Genomic DNA, 8,406 nt, shown 5'->3' on the forward strand with positions numbered 1-8,406 from the left:
TGCATCCACAGACGACTCAAGCGCCTTTGCACCCGTCCAGCCGCCGCGGTGGCTGAGCGGTTATGGTGCTCGGCTGCTGACCCAAAAGACGCGGGTTCGATCCCGGCCGCGGCGGCTAGAATTTATTTGGAGGAGAAATTCTAGAGGCCCGTGTTCTGCGCGATGTCAGTGCACGTTAAAGAACCCCAGGTGGTCGAAATTTCCGGAGCCCTCCACTACGGCGTCTCTGATAGCCTTAGTCGTTTTGGAACGTTAAAACCCCATAAACCAACCAACTAGAGTGCTTAAAAAGCGCTCACGCAGCTTATTCACAGACCTCTCAAATTTATCTTAAATAGAACGAGGCCACTACATACAGACCCCCGTGCTTAAAAGGGAACAGCGCAAGTACAGGACGGATGAACGTACAACATACACGCTACACAGAGCACACAACCTTGAAGTCCCTCTCGTACACAATTCTACGCTGGAACAGCGGGAGGAAGGGCTGTCTAGCTGGGCGCCCGGAAATCAGCTTTCTCCGGTAGAGTGGGTCCAAACTGCCGCAGCCGCAGCAGGAGTCCCGACTAGGGACTCAACCCATTGACACCCCCAAGAAGTCCAGGAGCAGTGCTAAACATTTTTTCACTCTTCACCAACTTAAATGAGACGCAACCGGGAGCGGCGGTGATTCGCTACATGGAAGACCGCCAAGTCGTTCAGTTCTTTGTGGGTGAAAAAGCTTGTTTCATTGCCTCGTCAGTCCGATCAGTTTTAGCAAGACTGCGTTAGAGAGGGAGTTCGGAGGAAAAGCAGTGTGAGCTGTCACTAACCGAGTATTGAGTAAATCAATGCACTAATTCAGTATTAGTACAGGATTGGAATGTCACACGTTGATCTGCGCAATGAAAAGGCTCAAAACTCGAGTTAAATTGTGACTATTAGGACGTAGCACGACTCACGTATCCATATGACATGTAAAGACGTAATGTAAATTCATTGCGCTGGAAAGAAAATTACTGTAATCAGTTGGGCTACACCTAAGCCACTGAAGCACATTCGTTCCACAAGGTTTACAGGGACGTTGAGTGTCTTGTGGTGCATCGCGTTGCCTAGTAAGCCTACTTTAATCTAGCGATTGTGTGAAAGGAGAAAAAGGTACTAATGAAAAAAAAATTAGCAAACCACCGCGAACGCTGTCGCGTCTTATACTTAATGTGGAGCTAAAAATCCCGCGAATTTTTTTACTCAAGTGGGCCATTTTCCTCGGCACATGACAGAACGATGTCTTGACTGATACGAAGCGCTCCGCAGGAACTCTTTTTGCGTGCGGAGCACTTGCGTGTCGAGCAACGGGTTCTGGCTTTCCAACACCATAGTAAAATTTCTAATATCACAGCAAAATTAAAGGCTACTATTTAGCTCGACCTTAAAGGTATGACGCGGTAACGTGATAGCGTAATGGGTTAATTCCCATATATGCTGAATAAACAAGGGAGGGGAAAACCTCAGGTGGCTTGAGCCAACGTTTCGACAAGGGGATTTGTCTTCGTCTGGGCAAAGCGTTCATCATTTGCAGGGATTAAATAGGGCCTTCGCTCCGAGGAGGAAGGCCCCGGGTGGGGGAAGGAAAGTGGTGTGAGAAGAGATGCGTGACAGGAAGGGGAGGGAGGTGAATCTTGATTCGTTAAGCTGCAATAGTGGAAAAACTTATATCCGGGGGGTGTGTAATGAACAAAGGCTTTGAAGGGGCTGCGACGGGGGGGGGGGGGGGGGGAGGCGCTGGGTGGACCTGTAAAACTCAGATAAGAGGATTAGCCAGCGTGGCACAGGGAAATGAGAACAAGGCAAACAAAATAGGCTGCCACTGGAAGGAGAAAGAAAGGGGGGGCATTTCCAAGGAAGGACAAGGCAGCGGGGGGGGGGAATGGCTCGAGTTCAGAGAAAGCCAAAAGGTGGGAGCGGAGGGGGTAACAGGAATGTCATGGTTTCCGAGAACTGATAGTAGGGGATTAGGAGAAAAAAAAAGGTGAACAAAGGGAGATGGTGAGAAGGCCGGAAATGTGGTGGAAGATATGACGTGGGATATGGCCCTTCCCACGTCATATCTTCTGCCGTCGTCTTCTGCACTTTTAGGAAGCCCCGTCATTCCAATGCATTTATATTTGTTCTACCATTCCGGAACCACCACGAAAGCAGCGGAAGCGCAAAGTCTCAAACAGGCTCAATATAACGTAGTTTTTTTGCAGCATCATGACTTGTAATGCATCTAAGATTTAATAAAAAAATTTCAGTTTCTTTGTTAGAGGCTGTCTTTACAATAGGAAGTCTACATATCGCCACAAAACAACTTAATATTCACAAATAAAATTTCTTTGATTTGATCTTCAAAATCTTGCTGGCGGAATGAGATTAGGTCCAGGTTTGGTTTCCGCGAAGAAGCACTACATTCGAGCTTTCAACTTAGCGTAATGCACAAAAGGGTGATTATTGTGCTTTTCATTCTAAAGCATAAGTTTTTTTTACCTTCACCAAAATGAAACCTACCAATAGCAATGTTTTCGTTCCAGAACAAGCGCATTCCGTTCAGATTCCTTTCGGGAGGTTGTTGCGGGCCCAGTGACGAAGAGTTCGCCCAGATGAACTCCCACAAATATTGGCCCGTTTCAGTGAGGCAACACCAGTGGCAAAGACGATCGTTGCCGAAATCGCAAGTGAGTAACCCCTCTGCGTAGGACAAAGCAGTTTTTTATCAAAGAGCTCATTCAACTACAGAGCGAGAACCTTACCAATTGATTATTGCCATTTAGTGGCGGCGGATGTTCAGCCGACAAAGTGAACTGACGCATGAAAAATTAATGTTTTCATTAAATGAAAGCACGCCGTAGAACGAAAGTTATCTTGCATTGCTGGTAGTAATGGTATAGCTGGTCGCATGAGCTAATTTTTCCGCAAAAATAGATGTACTTTGCTAAGTCCTGAGAACTAGCAGCGATTTACCCCAACACTACAGAAATGTGCAAAACTGGCGGAGTTATTAGAAGACAATTGCTACTGGAAAAGCTCAACTGAGTGAATTGCCATAATTTCCGTCAAGCTTCACACAAATACAAGAGCTCACAATGCAACAGAAAATCTAAACTGCTATAGTAAAAACCTGCAGTCACATGAAAATACAAGAAAACAACCATAAATAAATTTGAGCCGTTTTCGTGTTAGAGACCTTTCTCACTGCTCCTTATTAAAGACTTACACTTTGAGCCTGCTTTCTTAAGTTTGGTAATGTAGACCTTTACTGATACAATATGAGAAATGTATATACTTCGAAGTAAATGAAATCTTTTGCAGTCCTCGGAAGCTTTAGAGCACGAGAGACGACGATGGTTGCAGAGGTGAACGCTAGTAGGAAAGTGTTTGAGAAAAGTCTATTCTGGCACAGAGTCGCCATCGCAGTGTAATGGCTGGATTTTGCGATTAGTAGCCCCTTACTGTCTATTTCCTTATGTTTTAAATCTATATAATGTGCTGTAATAGTTAGGATTTCTTCAATTGTTTATATCTTCCTGCGATAGCCTAACTGAAGCTCGGGCAGCTTCTTTTGCAAATATCTACATGCTGCGGCATTGACGCATCGACTTTAAACTGGTAAAATGTTTGCGTTATGCTATAAAACGGTAACGATATGCTTGCTAGGAGGTTGCTAAACGTTGATTGAAACAATTCTCGCGTTCACTCTAAAACCATCGCCCTGAGGCCGGTTGTGTGCTTATTCACTGCTGCTCTGAGTGATGGAGTTATTTTCAATCGGGGCGCTTTTGTTTAAAGGTGCTATCCTAGCTATGTTGGAGCGGATGTGATCTGAATACTTACGAAATTCACGCACGTTATTTAATGCCAATAAAAAGGATCCCCAAAAAGGTGCATCGAAGAAAACGCTGAAAATGGCACTTGAGAATATGCTCTCTAAAGTCAGGATTCGAAACTGTGCTCTAAAGTCAAGGATAGTAAGTAAGCTGGGAAGTCTTCAAAACGTATAAAGCGCGGCTATTCCTTCGTCAGCGAGCCGTCAGTGTTCTCAGTGGAGAACCTGCTGAAGTACCTTTTCTCAAGAGCATATTAAGTTGGTTTTATGGAGTTTAACGTGCCAAATCGACTCAGGCTGTGAAAGCATATTATGTGTCGTTACTTAAAAAAATACTGTACCATGTTGTGTGTGATTTCGGCGTTGTGTGTGCCTGTGCGTTGTGTGTGCTTGTGCGAGTGCCTGTGCGACACTTATGGCTTCCCTTCGGCATCTTGTTCCCAGGAGAAAAGAAATAAAAAGGAATTTCTTGCTCTTCTGTTGTCTGCGTCTCGTCTTTGTTTTAATGTTAGCTTCAAGATGAGAGCTGCCTACAGAAGCCGCGTGAATGCTGTCCACCGGAATGCCATTCTGAAATTAATCCGTCTCCCGCGGAGCTCCTAGATAGTAGTACCTTATGCGGAAACGCGCTCTAGGCCTGTATCACTACCAGCGCAACAAAGCGCCCTCAACCACGCTTAGCGACAGCGGGGAGCTGCTTGCCATGCTTCGTGCCAACCCCTCTCTATCATGGGGCGATGGGTGAAGTTCTGCCAGCTCTTTGGCCCCTCTACAACCAGCGCCACTTCCTTGACCACCTCCTCACCAGTACAGTACGCTTAGCGTCACCACGTCTCTCTTAGGGGTGATCTCAAAGCGAAACACACCACATTGCGGCCTGACACTAGAGGCGGCGCCAAAAATCGACAGAGATTTCACTTATCAGGTCGTCGTCTTCACGGACGGCTCCGTTCGTGAGTACCGAAAGTGTAGACTCGCAACGTCAGCATCATCCCTCACGGCAGAGTTCGCTGTAGTATGCCTGGCAGCTGCCCTACTGCTCGAACATGCAGAAAGCAAAAAAGCCGCCGTCCTCTCAGACTCCAGGACTGCTCCCTTATCAATCCTCTAACCCGAGACGGTAATGCATTGCTGCAAATTGCTGCAGTGAAGTTACAAGAGTTGGACCCGCGGGGCTGCGACGTTGTGTTTCAGTGGAGCGCCTCACACATCGCAATAGAGGGCAATGAAGCTGCATACCAACTACCGCACACAGTACACGGTTGTGGCGTCCCGCTCTCGAAAGCTGTGACGTCCTACGACCGCGGATGGCTCGCTACATGGCACCACGTCTCAAAACTACACCCTGAGTCCCGCGTGGCGGCAGCGTCCCATTCTGCACCATCAACATGTGCCACTTTGCACGTTGCGATCACCCCGTGCTCCATCGCCTGCGCGTGAGATTTCTGTAGATAGCTGTCTGAAAGAAGCGTTTGCACAGAACGCCCGCTGCTGTTTGCGCGTTGTGCGGAGGCGCGCAGACAAAAGAGCACCTATTGTGTTCGCGTCCCACCCCCTCGATGCAAAGGTCACTACTGGAATAACATATCATGGCTTTGGACAGTTCTGCAGCAGTATTTGCCACATCCACTTCCTATCTGGTCCGGACAACATCGCAACGCGATCATTACCGCATTTTTGTGTTACAACGTAGAAAGCAACATCTACCCCGCCTCTTGGCAGGTGCTAAACGTCCCTCTATCGCCCTCGCCTCCTACTGCGAGCCTCCAACTAACACTTGGGTTGAGGTGTAGGGTATTTTATCACCCCGGCCCATGAGCTTCGGAGCCTGTTGTCCAGCGAGGTTTTCTGTGGAGTGTTGGCGGTTCGCACCTACTGCCATCGCCCAAGCACGACTTTGCCAGATCCGACCAGCCGCTCTCTCCCGCCCCGGCTCTAGCCCGGACTTCAACGACCAAGTGCAACGACCCGAAGACCGCACATACTAGGACCGCACCCTCACCCCTGCGACTGAGTGCGTCCATTTGGCCTAGATGTTGGCTTCTAGCAACCGGGTGCTTTGTACGTTTCCTGCACAACACCTCATCTGCTTATCATCAGCCGATTTATTTAATTGTAGTGGCATGCTCATCACCTTCGGTTCACTTTACCACCATCCACTCACGCCCATCCTCATGTTCTGCATCTCATGGACTATGAAATTCTATCTAATTACCGATCCGGCCGATATCTCTGAGGGCTCTCTCGTGTTGCGTTCTCGGAAGACAATGAACCGGGCAGTAGGCCGGTTCAGCCTTCTGTCATCTTGTTTCGCCGCTCAGCTTGCCTCCAGTTGATAATAGTGATGAGTCGTTTGGGATTTCGCTAAACTTCCTGTTCCATTGGTTTAGTAGCGTATGTTGCTTGGGTGACCCTGCGCCTGTGGACTGCGTTACCATTCACTTCAGGGTCTCAGAGCCAGTGCTAAGTGGTTCGTGACGACCCCCTTTAAACAGTAACTTCACTGTTCGAATAAAGAACACCTAGAGTGGTTGTGTAAGTCATGGCGATTTCGATTTTAGTGCTATACAAGGGGTCCCAGCTAAATGTAACCAAGCTTGTAAAGAAGAGGATGTTCCCTAGCCCAGTGAGACCAACTGAGGGTTGTTCACAGTGGCGTGTCCTATTCTGGGGTAGTTTTTCATTATATAAAAGTGATTAATTAGCAGAGGCTAATTAGATAACTTTTTAATTATTGCCTTCAGGAAAAACGTGTCAATGCAGGAATCGCATATCCCATAGAAAAATAACCGTTTGCCGTATTCGCAACCAAGTACCACTGATACAGCCTCTTTTATTTGCCTTAAACGAAAGCCCACGAAATACAAAAACCACCACGTGATAGGGAAGCAGTTTCAGCGCTGCCAAGCGACCGGTCAAGCAACGTCATCCGCTTAGGTTTGCAACACTGGCCGAACAGCGTTCGGCGTTTTGAGGTGGTGGCGAGATATGCGCCATGTACTGCGTATGCGTCATGGAAAGTAAGCGGGCGCTGCCTTTCAAGAAAGTGAAGCGCGGCTCGCATGGAGCGCTTTTTCACGCGGAACCTCGCCTCGAGTGATAGGCATGTGGCCGTGCCGCCGAACCTGCAGAGTCACGCGCTAAAGAAGCGGTCGCCCTAGCGCCCATGCGAGTGTTCCTAGCGTATATCTCGCAGCCATCAAAAAACCCCGAACACCGTTCGGGACAGCGTTGCAAAGATAAACTAATGTCGTTGCTTGAATGGTCGTTTGGCAGCGCTGAAACTGCTTCCCTATCACGTGGTTCTTTTTGTATTTCGCGGGCTTTCTTTTAAGGCAAATAACCGCAAATAACAGGCAATTTACAGCGAAGTTGGATTGGGCCGCACACGTCGGCGCGATAAGTTCTAAAGCTTCCCGCGTTCTCAACCTTTTTAAAAGAAACTTTAAACATACAACTCCACGCCTATAAGAAACATTGTACGTTAAGAATGTCAGGCCAATTCTCGAATATGGGTGCGTATGTTGGGACCCGTTCACAAATATTTTAAAACACAAGCTAGTACGAGTTCAGAAGCGGGCAGCAAGGTTCGTAACTGGGAATTATAATTTTAAGGTTAGAAGTTCTGAACTTCGGGAAGCTCTTGGGTGGAAGTTATTATCCCACAGGAGAAAAGTTTTTAGAATGAAGTTTTTGTACGACATTTACAATAATAAAACAGGCATTAATAAAAGCCTACATTTAAGGCAACCTCACTACGTTTCGAGTAGAAGGGACAATACCATGAAAATTAGAGAGTATAACTGCCGGATTAATACATTTAAATATTCATTTTTTTTCAACACAATAAGTGACTGGAACCTGCTGCCTAATGAAGTGTTTGAGAGCGAGAATTTCTAGGCCGCAATTGACCATGCAATAATCTGATTATGCTGTTGTGAGTGTTGGTTATGCGTGTCGGGTGCAATCAGAATGCTTTTATATTTTTGGAAGTTCTTAACATTTTTCTGTAACTTTTCTTTCTGTTTTGTTCTCTTGTGCTATACTGAATTTTACTGTTAATGTACTTACCCCCCCCCCTACAATAATGCCTCTCAAGGCGCTGTAGGTACCTTGAATAAATAAATAAATAAATAAATAATAAAAAGAAGCTATATCAGTTGGGCTTGGATGCAAACACGGCAACCGGCTATTTTTCTATGCGATCTATATTTCGGCATTGACACTTTCTTCCTGAAGGCAATAATTAAAAAGTTAGCTAATTGGTCTCTGCTAATTAATTACGTTTGCATAAGAACAAAAATACTGCCGACAAGGACATGCAAAAGGCAACAACCCTTAGTTGGTCTGTTACACCCTGTACATGTATACTGATGAGTAGGTCACTGTGACATAAAATATTCTGAAATTACTTATTGAGTTCCAAGAAAATGTTTATGAATACTCCTGTTCTCGCCCAAGAAGTTTTGAGATGGATACTTTGAAGGAGCCAACAATAACGCTTGTCTAAACTGTTACACATTTGAATCACTTCCCTGAGTGTTTGATGCAAGGCAAGGAATACC

Source organism: Amblyomma mixtum, chromosome 1, assembly GCF_055824585.1.
Source record: "Amblyomma mixtum isolate Tamu chromosome 1, ASM5582458v1, whole genome shotgun sequence".
Taxonomy (NCBI): Eukaryota; Metazoa; Arthropoda; class Arachnida; order Ixodida; family Ixodidae; genus Amblyomma; species Amblyomma mixtum.